We start from the raw sequence: 26,082 nt of genomic DNA, 5'->3' as shown, positions 1-26,082 counted from the left end.
GAGCTCTACTGTGATTGCTTGACTCAGGGATAAACTCGGCTCCATGTTATCTACTTATGATGTTATTGATGGCCCTCTGGCCCCCAAATTAAATTATTAATGGAAAATTCTTTGTCATTTGTTTCTCAATGTCACATGAATGCAAAAGTATTTTTCAGTGCAGCTTCATGGAGAAGATATTCTCTGTTTGCATTGTACTTCACCTTTTCTGAAAGAGGTGCTAAACTATTATTCCTTTCCATCTTTAACTTAATGCTGTAGTTCCCTAAGATTTAATCCATTGCAGTTGCTATAAATGAAAGCTCTACTAAAACCCCAAAGTCCTATTTTTTTGCAAAAATCATAGGCTAATATTAGGGGGTTTGTGCCAGTTTCGTGCAACTTAGTCAGTATAAATCTACTCTGGTATCATAAACTTTGTTTCTGCCTTCCCTGATTGCCTTCCAAGAGCTTGAAACTTCAACCTAATTTGTCACTTCAGTATGGACAACATTCTGCATGATTCATTAATGAAAAAAAAAATCCCATTTCCTTTGCTGTTTGAATACTCTGTATTAATCTAGCACAGAGCTGGAGCAATCATTACCCTGTGTTCAGGGTTCCTGAACTTTACTGTGGAAGGAAGTTAGCTTCCCAAAGGGTGACTGTAAAAAGTATAGTGTTTTTTTGTGGGATCTATGCTTAGGAACAAGAGGAATGTTGCTTTGCTGGGATTCAGTGGGGTGAAAGCCACCATGAAGGGATAGCTGGCAGTTCATTTGTGCTTAGACAAGCCCAGACCCATAAGGAGTGGTGTCACCTAGAGATTTTGATATTAACTGCATATGACCTTTCTGCTTTCATGTTAGGGGACAGCGGAGCCATGACCACCTGACATGATCCACACTGCCAGTTATGCATGGAAGAGCTGAACTGATCTTTCCTCTTTCCAGGCTTGGCGGGAAGTGAAAGCCTGGTGCAAATGCTATTTAGTCCGTTGGCAGGCTCAGTTTCATAAAGCCAAAATGTGGCTACAGTCACTTTTGTTTGTTCTCTCCACCCAAACAGTACATTTATTGCTGAGTCTCCAGAAGACACAGTACAGCATCTGACCAGTGCTCTGCTCTCAGATACCTCCCAAGTACAAAGTTGTTTGCCATTTTCTTCCCTTGTCAGATCAAAATAATACACATACTCAATATACCTATCCTGAGAAGTTTTCTTTATTGATGACTCTCCCTTTCTCTGCAAACAATATATTTTTTCTCAGTAACAGTCCAGGTAAATAGGGTTCACTCTGGAAATAGAAGGAGCAGAACCATATGGGAGAGCATAAAAACGAACTGACCTGAACCACAGTTCTGAAAACATTGTAAATTGTTTCCATACCTTGAAAAATGTTCACACTGGTTAGGACTGCCTTTGTTGTTGTGACTTGTCCTCTAATTGTCTGGCACCTTCCAGGGACTCATTCTGCTCGTATGCTAAATTATGACACAGGGACATAGTTGGCCAGCTTGATCTGGTCTTCCGTGTATTGACAACAAGTTTGCACTGGGTTCTCATAGAATCCAACATATGAATAAGCTGAAAGTCTGTCCAACTTCGTTTAATGTTTGTGCAATATCTGCTTTCAATGGTATTTGAACTGGAGAGATGCCTCAACTTCAGTGGACTCTGGAGCGTAACTATACATTGCTGGTTTGATAGCAAACTGTCTGGGGGCTCCATGGTGTGAAGGACAGCCTTGCACCCTCTTATGCTTGCCCAGGCAGCTCTGAAGCAATTTTGGATCCCACCATGCACGTATATTTTAAGAATTCACAAACCTGTTGCATAGATCCATATGATATGTCTCTCCAAAACTGCTCTTTCAGAACATTGCCATTCAGATACACAGGTATGCTCAGGAAGATTCTGTTAGCATACATAATTTATCAGGAAAATAGTGGTCCCACATAAAAAAAAAAATAAATCTGTAGAGTACAATTATACTCCAAACTTGTTGCTGTTATCCTGTATTTTTATTAGTTCTGTATGCAATATTTGTTTTCTGCTATTTAGGATGGTAATAACAGGAATTATGTTTCCTTCACTAAACAAGCTTTTTTTAATATAAATAGAATTTGTATATGCTAATTAATAATGCATTATATCTACACTGACTACTGGATACTGTAACCCTTAGATGGAAAGCACTCTACATTTGTTTTTTTAAGAAGGGGTTTTAATTCTGTAGTTCAAAATGGTGAACACCTGGGCATGATATTCTGCTTTTGACCTTGTAAAAATCATTTGCAGTTCTGAAAGCAGGGACACCTCATGATAAAACCATATTAAGTGATAATGACATTTTGCCAGATTGTGCTGAGAATTGCTTTGAGAAGAAGGAAGATGTTTCCATTGATTGTTCATCAATCTTCAGATTGTCCTCAAATGATGAAGAGCTCAGTTTTCCAGCCCAGAGTCTACGTGACATGAACGTACCCCAAGGCTACGGGGAAGTGGGGGGCCGTGGCGAGGCAGGAAGGACACCCAAGAGCCCAGGTTGAGCTCCAGCCATGCAGACCCACACATGGCACAACACGCGGAGGACAGAGTCTGGCCTTCAGCTCTATGTCCTGGGAAACAATATTATCAGTGTTTGGCTTTGCTGAGCCATTTGCACTGCTCTCCAGTGCAGAAAGAGCAAGTTGATAGTGATACTATTTACAATTCATTATGAGAAGATTGCAGAAGATTGTTTAAGACAGGAACCACTGACCTCCTATTTCCTTTTCATCTGCAAGAGTACATTCATAAACGATAGTCCACTTTAAGGACACTGGAGTGGAGAATTATACTGGGCTGCTTCTTCTACAATCTTCTTTATCTTTTGGGTCAGCAACATCACTAATTGGCACTTGACAGCACACTTTGAGATACTCTTTGTGAATCTCATAGTGTGACTGATTATTGATAACATCAAGAGAAGAATTCTCAGCTCCATTTTAGTCCATCAAAAACTAGACATTGCATAGCATGTACCACATCTGGCAAGTGATAGCACCACGTTTGTTAAGGTTATCTGATTGGAAGAGCTGCAAGCAATGAATAACACAGAAAAGCTTCATGTGATAACCTCCCCACAGTGAAACTGCATGGGCTGACAGCTTCATGTTTGCCATTTAAATATTCTGTTTTTTTAAAGTGGAAAGTGCTAAAGAAATGCTCCCAATTTTCCGAATGCACATACTAGACAAAGACATCTACCAATGTGGTTACAGATATTTTTTTTTATGCTGCTGAATATTTCAAATCAATTTTTCATATCCTAAAACAGTAGGAATTGCTTTTGATGCCTGAATGCATTTGAGGGATGAATTCATTTTGCAGTAGAACTACTGCAACTTTTCTCTTGATGCCCAGAGAAAAGTAATTCAACCCCCATAGCCATTGTTATTATATGCCCAAACCATAGCTTTTTCTATGTACTATATAAACCCTAACAAGTGAAAATTATTTTATTTTATGTGATTAGTAATGTGCACCTTCCTTGGCTCATTTTACAAACTTCAAGTAATTTCCTCTGCTGTGGACATCATGCTTGTTAACAGGATCTTCAACAGAATGTAAAAAAGCTGTGTCAGTGCATGCACTGGACTGGATAGCTCTGATCTGCCATTGAGTGATGGATGTTCTCATAGCAGCTGGGGAAAAGAGCATAACAGAGAGAAATATTAGTGTTGCATTGCATATTTTTGTGCATTATAGGCTTTGAATCTAAAGTGCCCGAGTACTTGCATGTATTTCAGCATCACGTTCCTATGAGTGCATTACATAAATCTGAATTCCAGGCAGTGCTATGTAGACTTGCAAACCCTTCTTCTCTGAACTCTATTATTTATAAGATTAAAACCCCTGAGGTTTCAAATGGCAGGTTTATTGTCAAGTACAATGTACTTTTCATTCTGAATGGACAAAAGCCTTTGAGCTTACCTGAGTCTGCATGGAAACCTGCCTGCCTGCCCTCAATGCTACCACATGTATTAGTGGAGGCCAATCTTTTCTCCAGGGGTGTGAGACAAGCATCCTGTAGGGCCCTCCACCCGTACCACTGATACTCGCCCTGTTGGAGGAGAGCTCTTTCTTTACAAGCATTGGGTGGATGGCCTCCATCCAGGGCTGCATCACAGCTAAAAGCACTCAGAAAATGTTATTTGTAGAAAATAGTTATCCACTCAGTTCAGCTTGTGGCTTTCTTTGCGCAACACCCGCAAACAGATGTGGAACCTTACAGATGTGCTCATTGTTAACAGCCATTCAATGAAAATGGCATGGGATGACCACAAAGTATTTGCTCTGTTGTTATCTGTTCTTTGATATTTGTAGGCTGTGGTGAGTCTTTAAATTCATAAATAGAAAAACAGTATAAACAGGATGAAGAAATTAAAAACTATTTCAGAAAGGCTTTTCAGACATCTCTGGTGTGAATCTCACGTCTGCTCATGCAAGTATAGTTTAAAATATTCTAGCAAAATAAACATTTTCACAGTGGTCAGGTATATTCAGAAGCTAAGGTTTTATAAATTCTTAAATGGAAAAAACACTACAGGCTCCTAAAATGGCCATTAAATGCCTCATATTATGAGGCATTTTGTCTGAGGCATTTTAAGGAATCATAGTTGGTCTTCCAAAGTGTCAAATGTCTTTCAGATGTGCTGGTGTTAATGAAACATATATTCATCAATCTTTAGGGTGGGAGGTTTTTACAGCTGCTTACCATTGCTACATATGCACATAAAAATCTCCTCTCTTGTTCTCAAATCACAGGCAAGGGAAAAAGAAGAAATATTTTTTTTACTAAAGAAGAGATAGGTTAGCCTCTTTGACTTGAACTACTCCAGCAAGTGATCTCGAAAAAACTGCCGACCACCTGGTTTGCCGTGTTGTTTTTTTTTAAATGCCAAGGCATTTAGTACTAGTGAAGGCACACAACTAGAAACCAGCTGAAGTGTTGTGAGATCTAGCTAACTAACATTTTTTTAGTTTCTGTAACAAAGATAAGTGCTTTTGGACTTCGGTCATAAGAATGAAATAAGTAAATAATGGTTAATTTAAGAAAGGGCATACGGTTATAATTTAATGGATTAATAATAGCAAATTAACCTTGTAGTGCATTAACATTTTAGGACTGAAATGTTTGTGAGTTAGTTTTACACGAAGTGTCCTTGTAAAGGTCAAAGTCAAACTGTATTTTTAAAGAAAATTTAAGCTCAAAATTTTGTATTTGTTGATGTTGTCTGTCCAGCAACACTACAAATGGCCTCAATTTAATACCAGAAAAAATAAACATCGTGTGAGATGCATGGCTGTTTAATACAATTTGCAAATGAATATCTAAATCACACTGTGTGGAGTCAATAGAAATCCATTCAAGAATTAGAGGAGGAGTTATTTTATTTAGTTTTATTTTATGTTATGTAATTCTTTATCTTGTGCTTCCAAGTCAAAGGTGGTTTAAACCAGGCGTATTATGGTTATGCCGAAAGACCGTTAGAATCTTTATGTTACATTAATGACAGTAGGTAAGGTTGCTGATTTTAACATTCAAGCATACAACACATCATAAGTTAATTTTGGTCACTTCCATGTGCCCACTCAAAAGGATGAAACAATTAAAGAACTGGGCTCTGTTTATTGAACAGCCAAGATCTTGCTGTAACTATTACTTACAGACGTTTCATATAGGTAGAGGGGAAACAATGCGTGACCCAGATAGTGAACCAGAGACTGTTGTGAAGATTAGCCCTCAGAAATTTGCTTTGGAAAAAAGGATCTTAGAGGTAATGTGAGGATTGCAGGGACCAAAGCATGGAAGTTCTTTATTTTTATAAGCAATTTTTATATATGTACCTATTTTTTTTTTTTCCTGAACTCAGACTCATGGACACAACTGTTCAGAGGTGGATCTTTCCTCCTTGGTAATGTGGCAGGGAACTATTTAGGAATGTGAATGAGTTTTCACAACGTCTCTTCCATCTTTTGTCACAGACTTTAATATGTCTACTGGGCTTTTCCTTTTAAGTCTTCAGTTTGTTGGATGTGGATCTTGCTGGTTGAGACAGTTTCTATGGACTCTTCACAGCTGAGGAGTCTGTTAGAGGTGGCAATTACAGGACTCAATGGCTCATTTGTCTCCTTTCTCTCCTATGGCTCTATGGGCGCAAGCTCTTAGCTTTAACAGATACTTTCTAGCTGAGGCCCAGTAACAAAAGGTGTTGGTCTTGTAAATTTCCTAACTCTCTTCTTTTCCCCCTTCTGATTAAAGGAAAGATAACAGCCAGTGATTCTGGGATGACCATAACATGCACAAGACTCTGCTTTTTCCCCCCTCACATATTTTCACCTTTCTCTTTTCTTACTTGAATTCTTTCTGTTTTCTACAGAAATTATAATCTCTTGGGGGCAGAAGCTGTATTTTATGTGGCTACAGTGACAGCATAGAAATCCAAGAAGGAATCAGGACGCTATTTGTTAAGTGAATAGCTTGCTGACATTTAGTTTCAAGTTCTTTGATGGCTGTGTCCCTTCTCTTTTCTGTAAGGCTAGTCCACAATGGTCATAAGGCATTTTGTACTATGTAAATTATTAATTATTTTTCCACATGCTTATGATACTTCCATCTGCTCAACTGAACGATTTAGAAGTCTCACTGCTATGTAGCTAAAATAATCTGTGATATCCTTGCCTATCTCTTGAGTGCCAGCACTAAAAAACAGAATTAAAGAGCAAGCAAGAGAATACTAGCTTGCAGGATTAATATAAGAAAAGCAGCTAGTCATATTGTTTACAATTTATTTATATGTGATTGGTGTGATAAGAGCCAGCAATCAGGCCAAGGGCTGATGATACTAGAATCTGTAAAAGAGTATGTTTGAAGGATATTACAGTCTCAATTAGTAGACAAAGCAGCTGAGGAGCTAGCCAAAAAAAAAAAAAAAGCACAAGACAGCTCAACATACATAACAGCATAGGCCAATTCATGGACACATACGATTGTATGTGTATTGCTTAGTTTTGGCCGCTAGTGGCAATCCAAAGTTTCAGGCTGTTTATCCCTTGTTTTGGGGTTTTGCAGATTTTTTAGCCTTTAGAATGGGAATTAGACTTAGTAAAGGTCTGGAAGGTGATCTGATCATTTGCTTCGCAGGCTTAGGCTGTGATTCTTTTATTTTTACAGCATTGTGTCAGAAAAGTCATGGAGATGCTTTAGGGACATATGCACAGGCAGAGAATGGAGCTTGTCACTAATAGTTGGGGAACCCCACAATCAATAGAAAAATGTCATAGGAAGCTTTGGAGAGCGAAAATAGCGGGGTGGGGGGAGGTGAGGAAGGTAAAGAGAGAGTGTGTTCTTTAATGAATGCTACAGAAGGCAATAGTGGTTTAAAAGGGGCTCCATTAAAGACTCAATCCACTTGTTGAAAATAAGACTTTGATAGCTTCAGATGGTATCTCTTTAGAGATGAGCTTGGAGAAACTGCCTTTACCTGCGTCACAATTAGCACACTGACATTATATAAGTATTTTATTAGTTTATTGATAGGTCTTTGAAAAAAGCTATTGAAAAAAAAGCTTGTCACAAAATTAAAGGTGATAAAGATAATGATAATGTCCTGAAAATGGGGGACTTAGGCAATTCTCCAAACTGTCACAGAAATTTCAAGACAGTAGTAGTTTTTCTCTTTGTTAGTTTGGAATTCTTTATATCCGTCTCCTTCTTCACCACTCTGTTTGTATATTTAACTCCTTTTGTTTGTGTGAAGAAACACAGATTTTGGAAGGGAAATTTCTCAGAAAAAAAAAAAATCATCTGGGAAATTTTCTCAAGCCAATAGTGTAATTTGAGAGAACCACCCCAAAATGTAGGAAACCAGAGTTTAAATTCCATCTTGAACAGCCCAGTAGGATCTGAAAAATCGCATAACTTTGAAAATACTTCAGAAGATACTAGAGGAATAATGTCTTCTGCAAATTTCATAGGATATGGCTGGAAGGAGGTGCATAGGGGAGAAATCATGTCTCATGTAGTAAGCTCAGTAACAAGTCTTCCCAGATAGTGCTGGCAATAAGGAGATGGATGAGGCCCATGAAGTTTTCAGAAAGGACCACAATGTCTCTCTTTTGTTTGTGAGCCTCCTTGAGTATTTTTTCACGAAAGCAGGTGGATACCCTTATCTAAATAGCTACAGTCACATCCAAAGCCAATAATTTCAAATCATTGTGTGCCTACAGTAAAGGCAAAGAGGAACATTGTTTCCTGGCATGTTTTTGGTATGTGACCAATGAAGCACCTAACAGAAAAGAGTAAATTCATGACCATTCTTTTTCGTATGGTTTTGTCTAATAGCAAGTAAAATGTTCAGTAGAATTCCTTTTATGGCAGTTTGTTTATTGGAAGTTGAACTTGTAGGCAGGGGATCAGCAGTAAGTGGTAGTTCAGCATTTGACATCTCAGAATTTTTTGTTAATGAAGTATAGGAATCTACTCCTTTTCCTAATGAAGGGGGCTCACCAATGAACCTGTCTCTGGGATAAAACAAATTTTCTCACCATTGCCATCACCTTCTGAAAAACTCTGCTTTCAAAGAGTGGTTCTGAGGATGGAGATGGACCTTACTAAGAGACACTTGCTCTTGCCTGCTGAATTCCCAACAAACTGCCTTGGCAGGTTCAGAAGACCAGTGAGGTCCTATGAGAACCACTTAACATTGAAAACATTTCAGACCTAAGTAGGGTTTTATCTTTCCAGTCTTCTCTCTCAAAAATTAGTTCAGCGTCCCTGACTTTTATTCTATTTTATAATGAAACCTGCTGTTAGAGCCACACCGTTTTCCTGTTCAAAGTTTTGAAGATAGTTAGCACAGGCAAACAACCCAACCTGTCTTTGAGTCTCCAGCACACTCTTGTTTAGGTGCCTCTCTGTCTTGTCTTCCTAAGCTCTCCTTCTCTCCAAAGTTATTGCTAGTCAATCTGGAGATCTAAGATTTTTCAGTTTCATTTTTACATGCTCTGTGTTTCCAGATAATTAATCTGGCTTTTAAATTTAAATGCGACAATACCACTGAGGCAGTTACAGAAAGGAAAAGTGCGCTGCACTTGTAGTATAAAAAAGAAGTCCTGGCCCTTGCCCAGCAAATGTTCAGATTGGTAGTAGTAATGACAGCAAATGTTGCAGGCAATCTACAAACAAAAAAGAACCCTAACTAAAATGGGGAGATACCATTTTAAAAGCCAAATGCAACACTGTGAGAGCGTTTGAGGTCCTCAGTGGGGCAGGGGGAATGGAGGTGGTGGTGTGCAAAAGGGACAACTCAGTTCTATAACTATAGCTAAGATTAATTCTCTGGTATTATTTTTAGGGGGCTGGTCTAATTTTCAGCAGTGGAATCTGTTTCTAAAGGGCAACAGAAATTGCTGCAGGATAGGTACAACTTTACCATGTACTTGACTATGTCCAAAGTATGATAAGAGGAAAAAAAAATAGTGTCTTTGAAGAGTCTCAGTGGCAGCCCCACAACGTCAGGGAAGCTGCTTTGCTCCCACGGCCATCAGCTTCTATTGGCCATGAGGCCTGAAGCAGCCGTGGTCCACCTGGGACCACAAAGGAGAGTGTCTTTGGCTCTGAGCTCAGTATTAGCTGTGCATTTTGAACAGAAAATTTAGATGTTAGTAGATGATTGCAGAAATATCAAATGAAGTTAAGCTTATTACCATGTTATCTCAGATCAAATTTCTAGTTATTTTTTCTATCAGCATTTATTCTATGACAGCATCGTAATAAAGATTTCAGATATATGATGAAGCTGTACATTTGCACCTGTGTTTATTACAAATCTGTGTGCAGAGCTCTATCTGCATAGATATTTGTCAGTCAAACAGATGTCCCTGTATTAATTCTCTTTTTCTAATTGGGAAATGGAGGTGAGATTACATTTATATCATGACTATTATATGATTGACATATGTCTATGCTGAAGCAGAAGCCCCACACACACCCTTTGTAAACAGAAAACAAACCAGTGAAAAAGTTGAGTCACATGAGCCTCTGCTTGTTCATTTAAAGAAAATCAAGTGCGAAATTTGTAGGAATACCAGCCATCTCGAAGACCTAATTATGGGACAATTCTATTACTTGTTTTGGATAAAATTTGTGCACTTATATATTTGCATACACTGATATATATTTACATACACTGATCTGTAACATATAAGGTATATGCTTTTGGTCATTAATTACTGCTTTTAGCTTTGGCATTTTATTTAAGTTTTCATTAAAAATAAAAAAAAAAAGTATCTCCTGCAGTAAAATAATATCTGTCTATAGATTTATACAAAATGGCAAGGAAACACATATTTAATGCAAAAATTAAATCAAATATTAAAATCACAAAAGTTGTACTAATAAAATGTATTCGGCTTTTTCTCAGCTGAAGATCCAGCTGTAGTCTGAGCCTTTATGAAAATGTCCTGTTTAGTACAGAGAACCAACACAAGCCCAATCAAGCTCATCTTTGAACTTGACTTCTCTGAATAATGCTCTATCAAATGAAAGTTGTAATTTTATACAGTTAGCTTCTAAATTCCATTGAGTTTTCTCAGTTTTTTTTAATGTTGTTGTATATTTTAAGTAATGAAGCAAACAAATTCATATATGCCAGTATTCCACGAATTTAACAAATGCCATAGATTATACAATTGCCACATTATCAGGTCTATAACTAGAAAGCCTTTGCTTTGGTAGAAATGAACTGGTAGCAGAAGCTGTAGCATGTTGTCATTGCCTGCTAAGGATAAGAATAGCTTTATAATTACACATTTTCTTCTATCCAGACAAAGATGGCTTTGAATTATCCATTTTTTCCAGGGTGCTGTACATTTAAAAAGTGTAGGAAAGAAAACATGAAAACATACTGCCTTTTGAAGCAAATTATCAGTAAAAGTGAAGTAGAAAAACATTTCCCTTTTCCTGACTGGCTTGCAACTAATGTGGGTTTCTTGAAGTTGTACATGCCCACAAAAAATGATAAATGTATTGGAAAAGGGAAGGGAAAAATGAAAGAGTAAGCTGGCCATATAAAGCAGCTGATGTAAAGATGGAGAGACATAGCCATAGAAACTAGTCACATAAATAGTCATGAAATGAAAAGTTTCAGATTTGTATTGAAGTAAAAAAAAACTACTTAGAGAAAGGCCAACAGGCCAGACTAAATAATCCTCGACTTAACGTCCAATTCTGAATCACATATTAGCTGCAGAGATTTTAATGTAAATATGCCATTACACTGTCATTACAGTGATCAGGCTGCATGGCTCACAGGTCACATCTCAGCCACTGTTAATTTTGCAGGCAAAAGCTTTTTTTCTCTTGAAATGTTAATAACTTTCTATTAGTTAATGTAGCGTGACTAAAATTCAGATTAGATATAATTCATTTTAATATCTGTGACTGGCTATCCCGATCATTTAGCAATGGTTTCCAGCTGAATACAAGATGCTAAATTGGACTCATTTGCATAGCCCTGTTAAAGCAATGCCATTCTCTAAATGTAGGCATCTTCAAATTAATTTAAAAGATTTTTTTTTCTGGTTTTGCTACCAGGATAAAATCTTTTGCTAACAACTAATTGAAGTTACTATGAGCCTAACACACATCCTTTTTGCTTCTTTTCTCAGGAACAAATGACTAGTTAATATCATTAACCAGTAAGGGGAAAAAAACCCCACAGTGCTTTTGAGTGCTAAAATGGCCTAATTTGGGAGCTGCTGACAGACCAACCACCACTATTTGCCAGCACTGAAATAAATACACTTTCTTACTCTTAAGCACACTTAGCTACATTGCTGTATGTCAAAAGTTAAGACTGGACTGACCTCGAAGTGATCACCGAATCCACTGGGTTTATTTAAAGATCTGCTATAAAACATATGTTCATTTAAGGTGTAGTTTAGCTAAACTAGGCAGATCTCAGGACCTTCCCTGGTTCCTCAAAGGGTTCAGCACACTGGAAAATGTGAGTTGTTATTAATCACTAATATTCTTCCTTTAATATGCACATATAACACTATTTAATGGTAATGGGAGATACATTAGCTCCACAAGGAGAGAATGGCCCTCCAACTTATTAAACCCTATCTTTAAACGCATTTCAATAAACACATGTGTGGGATTTTTCTGAGACAATGCCTTGATGTAATATTGAAGTGGGATTGTAAGAAACCTTTTTCTTTCAAATTGAATGCAAACAAGTAAACAAGTCTATTACTTATATTGTATTAGTCAGTATGAATCACATATTTGGCATACAATATATATTCCTGCATCCAATTGAAAATAATGCCTTTTGAATACTAATTAGACACTCGCACATACAAGGACATAAATCAATTCTGTTTTTTTTTTTTTTTTTTTAATATGCATTATCTCAGCACCTAAAAGCTCTAATGACCAAGTCAGGAACCCCATCATGCCAGTGTGTGTACAAACATGAGCACTCACACCCTGAGGAGGATCAAAAGAACTCAGAAAATACCAGAGATGAGAACATTTCTTTCTGCTAATTTACATACATGAAACCAAGAACAAGGTCAGAGAAAAAACAGAATAATGAAAGTGTCATGGACTGACACTGCATCAGATTATGTAACTGTAAAATTCTACATGCTTCACAGTGAAGGAATTTACCAATCTTTAATTTAAAATAATTGAGGGATGTGAGAGAAATAGTCAAGGGTGAAAATAGTGGTTGATATGCTTTCATGTTTCTTCACAGCTCCGAAGTGTTTGATGCCTCTGCAGTACAAAGCAAAAGACTCCTTGGCTGCCAGTAAGATCCTAAGATTGCTTAGCACTGTGAAGTCACAGTCTACAAATTTGTCAAAAATCTTACGTAACAGTTAAAAAAAAGGTTGTAAAAATCATCAAGAAAATATTTTAGATAACACAGATTCGCCTATAGGGCAGAACACTGTTGCTATTGTTTTCCTATTGATGTTAAAAACACAGTAACTATTTATTTAAGAATGTAAATACAAAGTACAAAAAAACCTTGATCTCTCCATCAGTCTTAGAGCCTGATGGCTCTGTGAGAAAACAGTGCAGTCTCAGTGTGAGGCACCACCTGAGCACCAGATGTAAGAGAATTGTGTGTGCAGTGGGGAACTGAGGCATGATAGCGTCAAATATGTTGATCTGCTAATATATATATATATTTGTATCTATGCAATATCCCTCCGCTTTTCTCACAGCAGGGGTCTTGTTCAGACAATTGTTCTCTATCTCACCTACTTTCACTTAAAAAAAACAAAACACGGTGTATTCTGAAATGCTTTGTCTGCTCCAGTTTTGAATGACTACCAGCACTTTCACTGGGAGTCTTTTCTGATCCCCAGCTCAGTTTCCTCCTTTCAGCTCCTCATAAAACTACCCATCAAGCTCATGAAAATGCTTGTGTACAGGAATGTTAGACAGATGTGCTTTTGCATTTGAAATTAATTTGCACCCATTTTATATGGGAATGAAACTTTAATGTGCAGGATTAATAGACAAAAATGGCTATCTTTCATAATTTCATAATTATCTGACCTAGAGTCTGGACTTTCTTTTTCATAGTTCTCTCATAAAAATCAGAGGTTTGGGTTGGATAATTTCTTTTAAATAAGTATTTATTTATTTTATTTTCTTTCAGGAAGAACATCTAAAATCATAGATTACTAACAAATATAAATTGGCTTCTGTTGAAGTAAATATTAAACTTTATGTAAACGCTGAATAGTATTGTAGTATTAGAAATAAGAAAGCTTGAATCAACAAATTTTAATATCCATTGAGAGGTAAGGTAAAACTGAGACCCAAATGTCCCAAACTTGAGAAAGTTTAGAACTTTGCTGATGGCCTAGAGGGACCCAAGACAGTACTGGCACAAGACAACCCTGATCTTTTGAGAACCATCAGTTTTGAATTGATCATTTTATTTTCAGATATCTTCCTAAATTAATTGTTCCATATAACTTGGTTCTATTGTTAGAACATTTGGGGAAAGAAACAGTTCTGTGGCAAGCAGAAATTAGCAGGAAAACTAAAATCCATGCAAACAGATAAACCGAAGGCAACGATGTAATTTCTCAACCTGCTAGGCAGCCAGCCATAAAATACAGGATAGGATGTCTATTAATTTTACTTTTTTCGACTTGTACAAACTCCTGCCACTGAGGTTTTCCAAGGTTGTGCTTGTTCTGGTCTGTCTCTCTCTCCAGAAGTGTGGCAGATAGGATTACTGCTAAGGAAGCCCAGATGAGCTTCTTGCTCAGATGGGGAGAAGGCTACTTCTAAATATTTTAATTGTTTCCACTTTGGCTGGGATTAAAAAGGCATTTTTTATCAGCAATCACAGCCTCAAAGCATGTCAATCTGTTTCATCTTGTCAGTGAGTGTAAGAGTTTACACACAACCCAATTTTACATTGACTAAGTTCATTGTTCTGTTCGAATGTTGCCATTGCTATTTTTCTCAGAGGTAATATGATTTCAAAATGATTTTGTATAACTCTTTTCTTTTTCAGAGACCCACCAGGTGACTTTGTCAGCAATTTACTAGGAAGAAGGAAGGTAACAGTAACTGCTGTCTGGGACGGGCTGTGATAAGAAGGATTGGATTCAAGTCTGTAGTGACTGACCCCAGAAAGTTCAGCTTCTTGCTTCAAGACCATTTATTTTAAACAGTCAGAAAAGGCTTCACCCTTTCAGAACTGCAGAAAATGCAAAGCACCTTATTGCATTTGTGTATTTGTGGAAAAGAAAATACTATTAATGCATTCACACCAGGTGTTCCCACATTGGAAGTGCTGTGGGACAGGGGTGCCTTAGTTGACTGGTTGGTTTTCATAATCAGGAAAGTGAAAAAAAACATGTAATTTAACCAGTCAGTTGGAACTATATATAGCTCAAATACTTCAAAATAAGCTGAGAGAAATTGTATCAATCTGTCCCTCTGTTGAAAATATAATGTGTGAGGCAATCATGACTAGTTTATGGATATTTTGTTAGTAGAAGAAGAAAATAAATTCAGTGGATAAATTATGCATTACAAATTATTCCCCCAGGAATAATTCAGAATGCTATTATATCGCAAAATTCTGGCTGTATTTATACCTTTATTTGGCCAATCATCACTCAGACACGTAACAACACATAGTGTGTAAGCACTTTTTCCAGGGCTTTTTCAGCATAACTTCAATGGTTAGCAGCTGCTCTGGCATGTTGTGCTTCCAGCCAACCTCTTACAACCTACTATTCCTCAAGAAAGGTGGCTTCTTTCATAATGCATAAGTCATAAAGACTTTTGTGGCTCACTTCTGGACTCAAGAGGGAGATTATTCCAGCTGCCTATATCTAAAATCTGTGCTCAAGTGCAGAGGTCAGAGAATTCTTTGGCCAAGAGCTAATACAGCTTGTTGTGCCTTCTGAGATTTCTGGTTTAGGAACACTGTTCTTGCAATGTGGCTCTGTGGCCATAGAAAGAAATAGGCCCTTTATACCACATTTGAAAAATAACATCCTTTGTCTACCTCCTAAATTGTAGCAGGAATATATAGTGAAGTGCTCAGCTTGTCCTTTTTTTCTAGATCTATGTTCTCTAGGGCATTGAACTGAAGTTACTTGTGTCTCAGATCAAAGTCATTTCACTTAGAAACTCAGGTTGAGCTTGAAGGCACAGTCTCTTAAGTGAAGGTCAATGGTTTATCCATTACAGCACCCAACCCCAAATTATTTTTGCAATTAGTAATATTTATATCTGTTTTTATAGTGTGAAAGAATAAAGAAAGAATAGTCAGCATTTTCAAGAAATACAAGTTAAAGGTGTCCTATCATTTAAAATGATATATCATGTTAGAAAGGAAACTTAAAAGCTAGCATATGCAATCTAAAATTAAATACAGATTTTGAATTTCAGGCTGTGAAGCTAAAAAGATCAAAGGAAACTCTTTACAGTTCTTTGGAATTTGGTATTATACTTCCCGGGAGGTCATTTACTCCCATAATTTAGTCTGACTTATTTTGGCTTCAGTTCCATTAAAAGTATGTAGCAAAAAGAGGGCCTCTTTTTGCTTTAATTTTGAACAGCAACCTGTCAGTTAAAGGGAAAAAAAAAAAAAAAAAGAAAAAAGAGTGTCTGGAAGAGGATGATCTACAGAAGTACTAATAGCTTTCAAATCTTTTGACTTTTTGAGCCTGCTATGGCTAGAAACTTATCTGGAAAGATTGTATTTTAACCCTTTTGACTATTCTTGGACATAATGTGTGCTTTTATTGAAAGGGAACTTATTCACTGCCCTTGAACATATTCTGTCATTTCCACAATAACATCTCCCTTGACTGCAATGCCTCGCCTTGTTGGACATCATAATAATAGGAGTACTCCAAGATTAAGGTTCCTATAGGCAAACACTAAAAGCACACCTGTTATAAGTCAGAGAACTATCCAGAAGTTTAGCTACTGTCTGGAGAAATCCAAAAATCAGCAGGATACCTGCTGGGATGTGAAGGCAGTGCTGATGGGGCTGAGCAAACTAAAATGTAGACTTACTTCACTGCATTTTGCGAGTGAGAAAAGCAGGAGTAGTTTCAAAAGGATGAGAAAAATTCAAGAGCTTTTACCTTTCAGAAAAGCTCTGGTATAGTCCTGAGGTCATTATTTATTTCATCTATACCAATTTCCACAAACAAGACTTAAAAAAAAATAAAAAATGAGGGATGCAGGCACTTTATCTTCCAAGATCACATTAAGACCACCTGGTGGGAGAGCCAAGGTGGCAACAGAATGCTCTGTGCTGAAATAGGAAGTCACCTTCCCCTAACACCACCCCTCCTTTTTCCACTGAGCAATGAAAAGAGGCGGCACAACAGCTGAGTTTTCCATCTTCAAGTGATGGGCCTTGGCCAAGCTCAAGGCTGGGGAAGGTTCTGAGAGATCCAGTCTTTGAAAGGGTTGTCCCCCTGCTTGACATTCAAGCTTTCAACTGATCCCAAAGAGAGTCCCAGCAAAACCACCCAAAAGCTGTATGATCTCATTCCTTTGTTACATTGTAGGATATGTTTGCTGAAGTACTCATGGGGACAATGCAGCCTTAGGAGTTGCGTCCAATGCTGCAACATGTTTTTATATATATATATATATATATATATATATGTGTGTGTGTGTGTGTGCATGTGTATATATATATATGTATATATGTGTGTATATATATATATGTATATATGTGTGTATATATATATATGTAGACTGTTTCTGTGTTTCTGGTTTTCACATCATCATTTAATTATTATTTTGTCATCTTACACTGCAGCAGCAACTTTGTACTGAGTTCAGTGGGATGCACACATCTGATAATAACTCTTATTTGTTCACCCCTCCTCTCCATATTGGCTTTCATTTACTCTCTAAATTGTTATGACTAGAAGTTTTTGAGTGTTTTTCCCCCTTCTTTGTAATGTAATAGTGTAAATAAAACTACAAAAGCAAAAGTAGTCTTGGACCATAAAAAACATAATAGACTGGCCTTGTCTCTAGCACTTGAGAAAACTGGGACTCTTGCTGTTCCATTAGAGTAAACTAATGATGGTCTAGTGTATACTAATACTTTCCCAGCAAGATACATGCTTGAAAATACCTTCCCATATGATTAATGCTTCTGAAAACATAGCTGTTTCCATCTAACAGAACCAAAAGTATTAGAAATGTTACAAATGCTTTTTTGCAGTAAAAAGAGTAATGGCAGCAGAGAGGTTAATTCTCCTCTTTTCATGCAGGTACCTTTTTAGAAGAGAAGTGATTAAAGGAGTTTCTTTTTTGGCATAAAAGTGTTTTTCTAATCTTGTTGAAGTGCCTAAAATGTGTTTGAAGAGCCAGATAAAAGCACGGTCTTCTTATTTAATGAGTTACCAGTTACATGTTCTACTGTTTATTTTGCTCTGTCATTGAAACATATTTTCTTAAAATGTCTTTTCCTTCACCACAGTCAATAGGTAATAACAGTGAAAGACATATAGGATGAATTTCAACATTAGGTACAAAAGAATAGCTCTTTTCCAAACTTAGACAATTACACAGAAAAAGTCAGAAACAGACTGTCCATTTTAAAAAATGTTGAGCGTATCTTAATTTCTCAGGGACACTGGAAACAACGTCAGAATGTGTTGCAATTTCTCAGCAAATTGCCTACTAGACTGAGAGTATCCAGAAAAAAAATGCTGATTATGCTAAGTTACTAATGCCAAGAATCTGATCCGCAAAGTCTTAATTTGTTTATTTTTTCCTTTTATCGTTTCCTTTTCTTTTCTTTTCTTTTCTTTTTTTTTTTTTTTTTTTTTTTTTAATGTGGGTTAAATTATTTTCTTTATTTAGGTATCAAATATTCAAACCTAGTGGAAAATTATTTACATTATAAAAAAGTATCACTCAGTTGAAGTCACAGATGATAGAATCCCCCCCTTCCATGCTGGAAGGAAGAAAAAGCCACACTATAGTCAAGGAAATGTCTAGCTAAAAAGATTAGCATTGTACAATGCTGCAAATGTTCTCTGCTGGTATTAGATCCTTCAGTGGAAAATTAGGTGCAGAGCTAGGTTGTTTATTGAACTAAAGGCATACATGTGCTAAAGACAGCTCTCTGTTCTTACAAAGGTATCGACTGCTTCTATCATCACAGGATTCCCCACTATGCTTTACCACTGGGGAAGAAATAGATCCAAAGCAGAGAAAAAGGTGTCTGAGCGCATGCAGAACTTCCCTGAAGAGCAGTGGCTTTTTGTGCTTCTACCACATATTTGAAAAACTATTATGACTAAAAAAAAAAATCCAAAGGTAGAGCTGATATATGCAAAATGAGGCTTACCTGTGATCTCTGAGGACCCGGTTCTCCACCGAGCAGTATGCATTCCCTGGAACTGTGTGTCTGCAATGTCGTGCCTGCATCTGGACATCTGAATGATTTGACCTTCATGGAGCACACAATAGATTCGTGGGTTAAAATGGCCATGAGGAAATTTTACTACAGCATAGAATTTCGTTGTCTTGAAAATAAATTAGACAGTGTAGCATGTTAGCAAAACTTCTAATTGTACCTACTCCTCACAGAAATAGTTAGGCCTTACATTAACTGCTTTTCTCAGCAATTGAGAATCTCCATGTTAAGTATTTCTTTTTTTGCTATTCCTCTGTCCTCTTCATCTAAACCTGGCTGCCCTCTTTTCCCCCAGAAATTGCAAGAGTTGGAAGGCGCAGCAGTCCAGCTTCAATATCCATTGAGATCAAACCTAAAGAAATGGACCCATCTCTATTCAAAATGAATTTCCTTTATACAAAAAACACAAAGGAAACCGAAGCTACATTTCTAAATACTGAAAATAAAAGAATAAAAGGTGACTTTTCCCTTAAAGTGTTCTATGCCAAAATCATTTAGTGCTTTGGCAAATCCCAAGATATTCTAGGAGGACTAGTTTAGGGTAGCAAGGCATGCACATACCTTTTCATTAGCCCCTTATTTTCAAGCAGAGGCCTACAGAAATTCCAGTGCTCTGAACCCTCACAGAGGGATGGAGCAAACAGAAAAGACCTTGTTAAAAATGTCCTTCTGCAAAGACTACTTTTTTTCTTTCCTTCTTCTTTTTTAAATACTCTTCTCTAGGAAAAGGAGAAACCAGGTTTAGCTGAATATGCCCTCTTCCATGACAACTTCCAGCATTTTCCTGTGTTTGCCAATGGCACCAGTCAGTTGTGGCATTGCTTCCTATCTGTCTTTAGGTGGACTGCATGAAAGGAAACTGAAATGCTTGTTGAAACGACTCGTGTAGATTTAGTAGATTTAATGACATCAGTCTCTGTATGTGCTAAGGCTTCTGCTCTTTCTGTGTAAATCCATGATTAACTATCATTACTGTCTAGTTACACAGGAGCAGTACCTTGCTCTCATGTGCTACTTTCTTTCACTCATCCTTCAACCTGGAATCTTTTATTTAGCATTTTGAGTACCTTGAATACACTTCTCACATCTCTAGCAAGCTCCCTCTGTTTTGTACTATAGTCTTCACAAGCATCTCTTGTAGCTGGCTTTTTTTCCATCTCTTCTCCCCTTTTCCTTCTTCATTAAAACTACTTTTAAAATAATTTCTTTTCTGCCTTAGAAACAGTTTCTTATTATTTATTTTATTTTTCAACCTTTGCTTACCGCTGAGAAGTTGACCTTCTTGAGGTGGATCTTCACCCCATGGGCTCTTCACAACAGTGGATCCACCTTCTTTGTTCTCCAAAGTTCTACCATGAACTGTTTAAATAATAATAAGAACTTGAAAAAAATATTTTATCAAGCTTTGGAAGTCTATGTGGATTATTTTTTTACAGAAATTACAAGCAAAAAAGATGGAGTGATATTTAAATTGCAACATTATGCAAAGGTGGTGACATAATTCAAGCCAATCAATAAGGGTTAATGAAACCTAGATCTCATCAGAACAACTAGATATCTTTTGATGAAAACTTTAGGATGTTAAACATATGTAGAGAAAAATTATAGTTTTTATGTGAAGTGCTTTGATTTGATATCTACCAGCATTTTATTACAAAACCTGAATATTATGAAATCAATGTGGCACATATTAAATGGGTTAAACATGAATTTGGTTTCAAAATGTAGTTGAAAATGCTGGATCATCCACTGACTATGGACATTTCTAGTGTGTTGTTGTTATATTTGGTAACAATTCATGATGTGGAAGAAAAGAGCCACAATAAGTTGTAGAAAAAACTAAGATTGTGAATAGGGCATATAAATAAGAGACGAATAATGAAAAGTTTTATAGACTACTTTGGGCAAAACTAAGTTGGGCATGAACGAACTATGGTAAAATCATATACTGATGAACAACAAAGGATGTGTGTGGGCACTTAAAGGAGGTTACACTTGACCTAGAAAACAATTACACTGAACAGATTGGCAGGTGAAGAATGGTTCTGTGTCAAATTTCAGTGTTGCCATGAAGCCAAAAGGTCTTGTCTTACCCTAGTGAGGAAAAAAGGCATTATATGTAGGAATCTTTACTGCTTCTCTGATGAGCAATGACCTCTCCTGAAACACTGTGTCTTATTCCAAAAACCAGACTTGTAGACATGTAGAACAATACAAGAGGAGTCTGAGACAGGAGTATGATTAACAGCCAAATAATATGCTGTACATTGAGAAACTCCAAGAGCACTGCCTATCATTTTGTCAAAGTAAAAATTAAGGGCTGATTTAATTGCAGTCTATAAGCACATATATGAAAAAGAAATGTGATAATACATGCATCTTCAGTCTAACAAATAAAACCAAAACAATATTCAGTGAATCCAAAGGACCTTGTAGAGTCTTAATTGGAAAAAAGGTATAAATTTGTCCTGGTGGGGATTGTTCATCACTGAAACAATTTATGTAAAACTGTGGCAGCTTCTCCACCACTGAAAATTTAAACATTAGAGCTGGATGTTTTTTTTATGAAAGAAAGACTGAGCAAGACTGAATTCAAAGAAATCCTGTGCTATGCAGAAGGTCAGACAAGATGTTTAGGTGTTCCTTTCTGTTTTCTGAGTCTATGAATCTAAGCAGGTACTGGTTCAAATAATTTATTGTCTTGTCTTCTATGGGATTACTCATATACTTTAAGTTGAACAGGTGTCTAAGTGCTTTGCTGGATCAGGGCCAAGCAGAGCTGGTATCATGCCATTTCAATGCCCCTTTTTTAGCTGTGGCAGAACAGGACTTGAGGCTGGTGTACCACTAGCAGTCATACTGCTCCAAGTAATTCACTTAGAAAACAGTGCAGATTAAATGGGACAACCAGGACCAATTTTGAAAGGAAGGGAGTACTGGACTGAAATGTGGAACTACTAATAAGCGAAAATTAGAGCTGTGTGGCTCAAGTGTTGCATGGAAGAGGTTTTTGGAGTCCTATCACAATATTAATCTGGGGTGTACTGCTATAAAAGAACCAGTGTTGCAGTAAGATGTTACACTAAGGTAGGAATTATCTTCAAATAACACAGTGTACACAGCAGAAGATTGTTCTAATCACTTTCTTAACTGGTGCAGCTGTAGTGGTATTACATGGTTGTGTAGGCAAGCTCTTAATAACATATATTAGTGATTGTGGATTTCTTTCTTCTGTTAGCTTTCTCAATCCCTATAGTATGTAATAACTAATTTAATGATCTGATTTATGTGCAGAGATGTAGGATTATGCCTAGGCAAAGGATGCCTGATCATTTTACACAATTCATCTGGCTTTGATGTGTAGCAGATCAAAATGAAGTTCTTAAAAGAAGAAATGGATGGAAAGTATCTACTAAAATACTTATAATCTTACTGCACCAAGTTATTGTCCTTTTATCTGACAACTTTTCTTGCTTATCTTTCTCCAGTTACACTCACCATTGCTACTGTCTGGTAAATGCCTTTTTCTTTTTTTCTCATATCTCCTTGAATTTCTCCATCTATCTACTACTGCTCTGTCAACATGCTAATGGAGGAGATCTGGCCCCACAACTTGCAGATTTCTTACTATAGCTTACTGTCCACTATGTGTTTTATTTGGTTAGATGTTCCCAAATTATAGCATACACACAATAGTACACAAGCTGTATCATAGTGCTATGTTAACAGTGTGTGAGGAGCTAAATGCCTTATCCTCCTCCTGTCATCATTGTTTCTACTGGCGGTAGTAGCTAAGCAAAATATGTTTGGAAATTACACTTGGAACTGTTATAATTCAATCTTTTCCCAACTTTCTCAAAATACATTTGGGAACTGTTGGTTCCATTCAAAAATGAAGATGAAATATACTGTAGGGTATGGCTTGGCCAAAATGCTGATCTCATATGAAACAATGCCAAACCACATTAACTCCTTAGTGCTGCTTGGCACCTCAGGAAAACCCCAGTCAATGGGATGAAGTTTACTGAATTTCCTCTTAACTCCCTGGGTCACATTCTCTGCTTGCTGTTGCTCCAGGGGAAGTAGAGGAGCTGGAAATGTGCAGACCAGAAAGTCTCTTAAGTGAGTGAGCAAATATTTGGTGAACATTTAGACAATCTCAGCACACTCAGGGTGGTGATTTGGGGTGGAGGAAAGTTTGGTAGCACATACCGTGCTCGAAAAATGCGGCTTTTATACAAGTGCTCAGAGGGCCATGGCATGCCGGCCTGTCACAGGGCAGTCCTGTTCAGCATCACCTTGGGCAGGGGCCTCAGGGCTGAAAGGCAAGAGCTCTGACTCTTCAAAGTGCTCATCTCTTTCAAATTCTATGTCAAGCAGAGCTTTACAGAACACAGATTCACACTTTTAAAGTGGGCACACTTTCTTGTTCCTCTCTCATTCCTAAGAACTATAAAGTCTTTGGGTTTTGTTGCTCGTATTTAAAACTCTCAAGCATCTTCCTTGGTAGGTCTGTATGTACACTGCAATTATGCATGCATTAAGCACTAAATGGAAACAAAAGGCATTTAATGTTAATTACACTGGGAAGTCACCATATTGTGATCGTGCACAGCACCACTATTGCTGCCCAGCTAGATATCCCACTTTCATGCAAACAACAGAACCAAATTGAATTACATAAAAAGAAGCTACATACTGACTCTCAGCAGTATGTTTTGACAAAACACTTTGTCTACTTAAATGATTTCAGATGCTGTAGTCAAAAGCCTTGACTGCAAATAATGGGTTCATAAAACCTATCTTTAAAATTTTACCTGACAGTAATGCTGTGCAAATATCTGCACTTCTAGTTCACCTTCTCCACTTGTTTACATCAGGATTTTAATAGAGTGGCTGTCACAGAACAACAGCTAAAGGCCACTGTTTGATAAGTTGCTGTAAAAATAGACTGTTTAAAATGAGAATTTCCTTCCTAAATTCAGCCATCACAAAAAGGTGGTGGTTAGGAAAATATTGAAGAGAGACATTTTCTAGGAGGACTGCAATAAAGTCTTTTTGAGTTCAGTGACATTCTAACTAGCAATGACTTTCTAAGAGACTACATTTCCCATGTCTTCGGGTGTACTGAGAAATGACAAGAATACAAGGAAAACACATGGATAAAGAAAAAGTCAGGAGACAGATAGATAGACAGATAGACAGACATATTTCTTAGTTTTCACATATATTTGAAGAATAAATTGGCTACATCTCCTTAACCACATGAAGAAAGAAATTAAACACTCAAGAAAGCCTCCAAAGTTCACCTGTAGAGCAAAAATCTAAACAGTCAGTGCCCTACCATTGAGCTGCTGGCTTTCCATACCTAGAACAGCTGTGCAGAAGGTAGCTGGATGCTGATGGTCCTACATGACCTCCGAGCATGCACATCCAAGGCCCAACTCTCAAGAAGCCACCTGACACAGCAGCAAGTCTATACTGAATTGGTCTCTTCGTGCAAGGTATGAGGTATTGGGAGGGAGTGTTTTTTAGCCTCTCACTTCTTTCCTGAGGAGAAGGCATGATTTGGAGGGAGGTTTACTTTTCTCTGGCAAGAGGAGTGTCTAGCCACTGCTGTGTTCTTCTGTCGTGAGATGGAATTGTACATTTCTGAGTTTTCTCAAAAGAGAGTGACCCCCCCCCATCATCTCTAATAGCTGGCTAACTGGCATAGCTGAATCATATCTGAATTCAATATCAGGCAGAGTAAGATTTCTGCAGAGCTGCTTGTAAAGGATAATTTCAGAGCCAGAAATGAGGGGACAGGGATGCAGAATGGCTTAAACTATTTGGTTTGATTTAATCTAATCTTATTTTGTGCCAAGTGCATCAGTGCTCTCTGTTGGGGATCTTCAGTCAGAGTAGAATTTTCCATAATTCCGAAACCTTGGAAGCACAGTAAATAACATCAGTCTGTTAAATATATGTACACCATGCTGCCTTGTATTTTGCCAGAGCTAAAGATATTTGTGACTGCTTAGTAGCTACGAAGTATAAAGTAATTATACAACAACTTGTGGGTTTTTGGTTTTGTTTGTTTTTGTGGGTTTTGTTTGTTTGTTTGTTGTATGCTCTGATTTACTGCTGTGTAGCTTCTGAGACAAAACTTGCAGTTTGGATGAGCTTGTGCCTGATGCAACTCAAGGAAGAAAGACTAGACAAGAGCTGTAGTCAGTGAGAGCAGATAATGAGACTTCTAAAACCTGTTCTGCCAACCTCTACTTGTGTTCATTATATTTCTCTGACTCCTATGCCAGTATTATGGAAGAAATCCTTTTCTACTTATTCAGGGCTCATTTTATGAATCATTCATGTTAATCCATTGATCAGAATACCTCTTCCAGATGAGAGAGTTGGGCTCACCCTCAGGCTTAATGCACGAAATGTCCTGTATGGCTCTCTAGGACTACAACACTAATAGCTGTAACAGCAGGACTTCACTACTAGTCTCTGGAGTTCTCACTGAAATCAGAGCCTTAATGAGCACATACAAATCTAAGCCAGAGCACAGCGCACCCCCTCAACAAAAAAAATGTTGACCTTTAGAGGTGGGACTACAGAGGAAGAAAACTGAATACTTTCAAATCTGCTAAATAATTTGGAAAAATAATAATGATTTTTTTAATGAAAAGTGGATTTTATAAGATGTTAAGGGACTTCATCGTGCAGAAGGGGCTATGGAGCAGTTTTAGTAGGACTGAGGTCAGTAAAATTAGGCAAATATCCATTGTGAGTTATAACAAGACAATATATGAGACTACAAAGGCTTGAAATACTTATTTATACCATGAACAATAATAATAGCTTGATATCCCAGTGTTTGTTTAATCCCTCCTTATGCTTTCTGTGCACCCACGCAGTTATTGCAGTTATGCTTTGGGCAGTACTGCCCTTGCAACACAGAAGGCACAGAACTAGTGTGAGCACATGTGAAACCTGTCTGTGCACGGAAAGCCCCTTCCCTCTCCTCCTCCTACCTCAGCAGTCTGCAGAATGCACCTTTCAAAGAGGCAGATATCTACATTGGACCTTTCTCCCTTTATCTTATCAATACATA

General features: G+C 37.4%; 1 long non-coding RNA gene across 4 annotated transcripts in view; it reads right to left on the bottom strand.

Moving 5' to 3' along the window:
* Positions 1-1,184: 1,184 nt before the first annotated feature.
* Positions 1,185-26,082, bottom strand: part of LOC110360561 (uncharacterized) — an 83,925-nt gene continuing 59,027 nt past the window's right edge. For all 4 annotated transcript variants that reach the window (XR_002416518.2, XR_010473672.1, XR_002416516.2 and 1 more), the window contains 3 exons: positions 20,247-20,342; positions 18,915-19,016; positions 1,185-3,668 (listed from right to left, as the gene is read on the bottom strand). This is a non-coding gene — a long non-coding RNA (uncharacterized LOC110360561). The remainder of the gene's footprint in view (positions 3,669-18,914; positions 19,017-20,246; positions 20,343-26,082) is intronic.

Source organism: Columba livia, chromosome 7 (genome assembly GCF_036013475.1).
Source record: "Columba livia isolate bColLiv1 breed racing homer chromosome 7, bColLiv1.pat.W.v2, whole genome shotgun sequence".
Taxonomy (NCBI): Eukaryota; Metazoa; Chordata; class Aves; order Columbiformes; family Columbidae; genus Columba; species Columba livia.
This window is presented reverse-complemented; position numbering and strand designations above follow the sequence as displayed.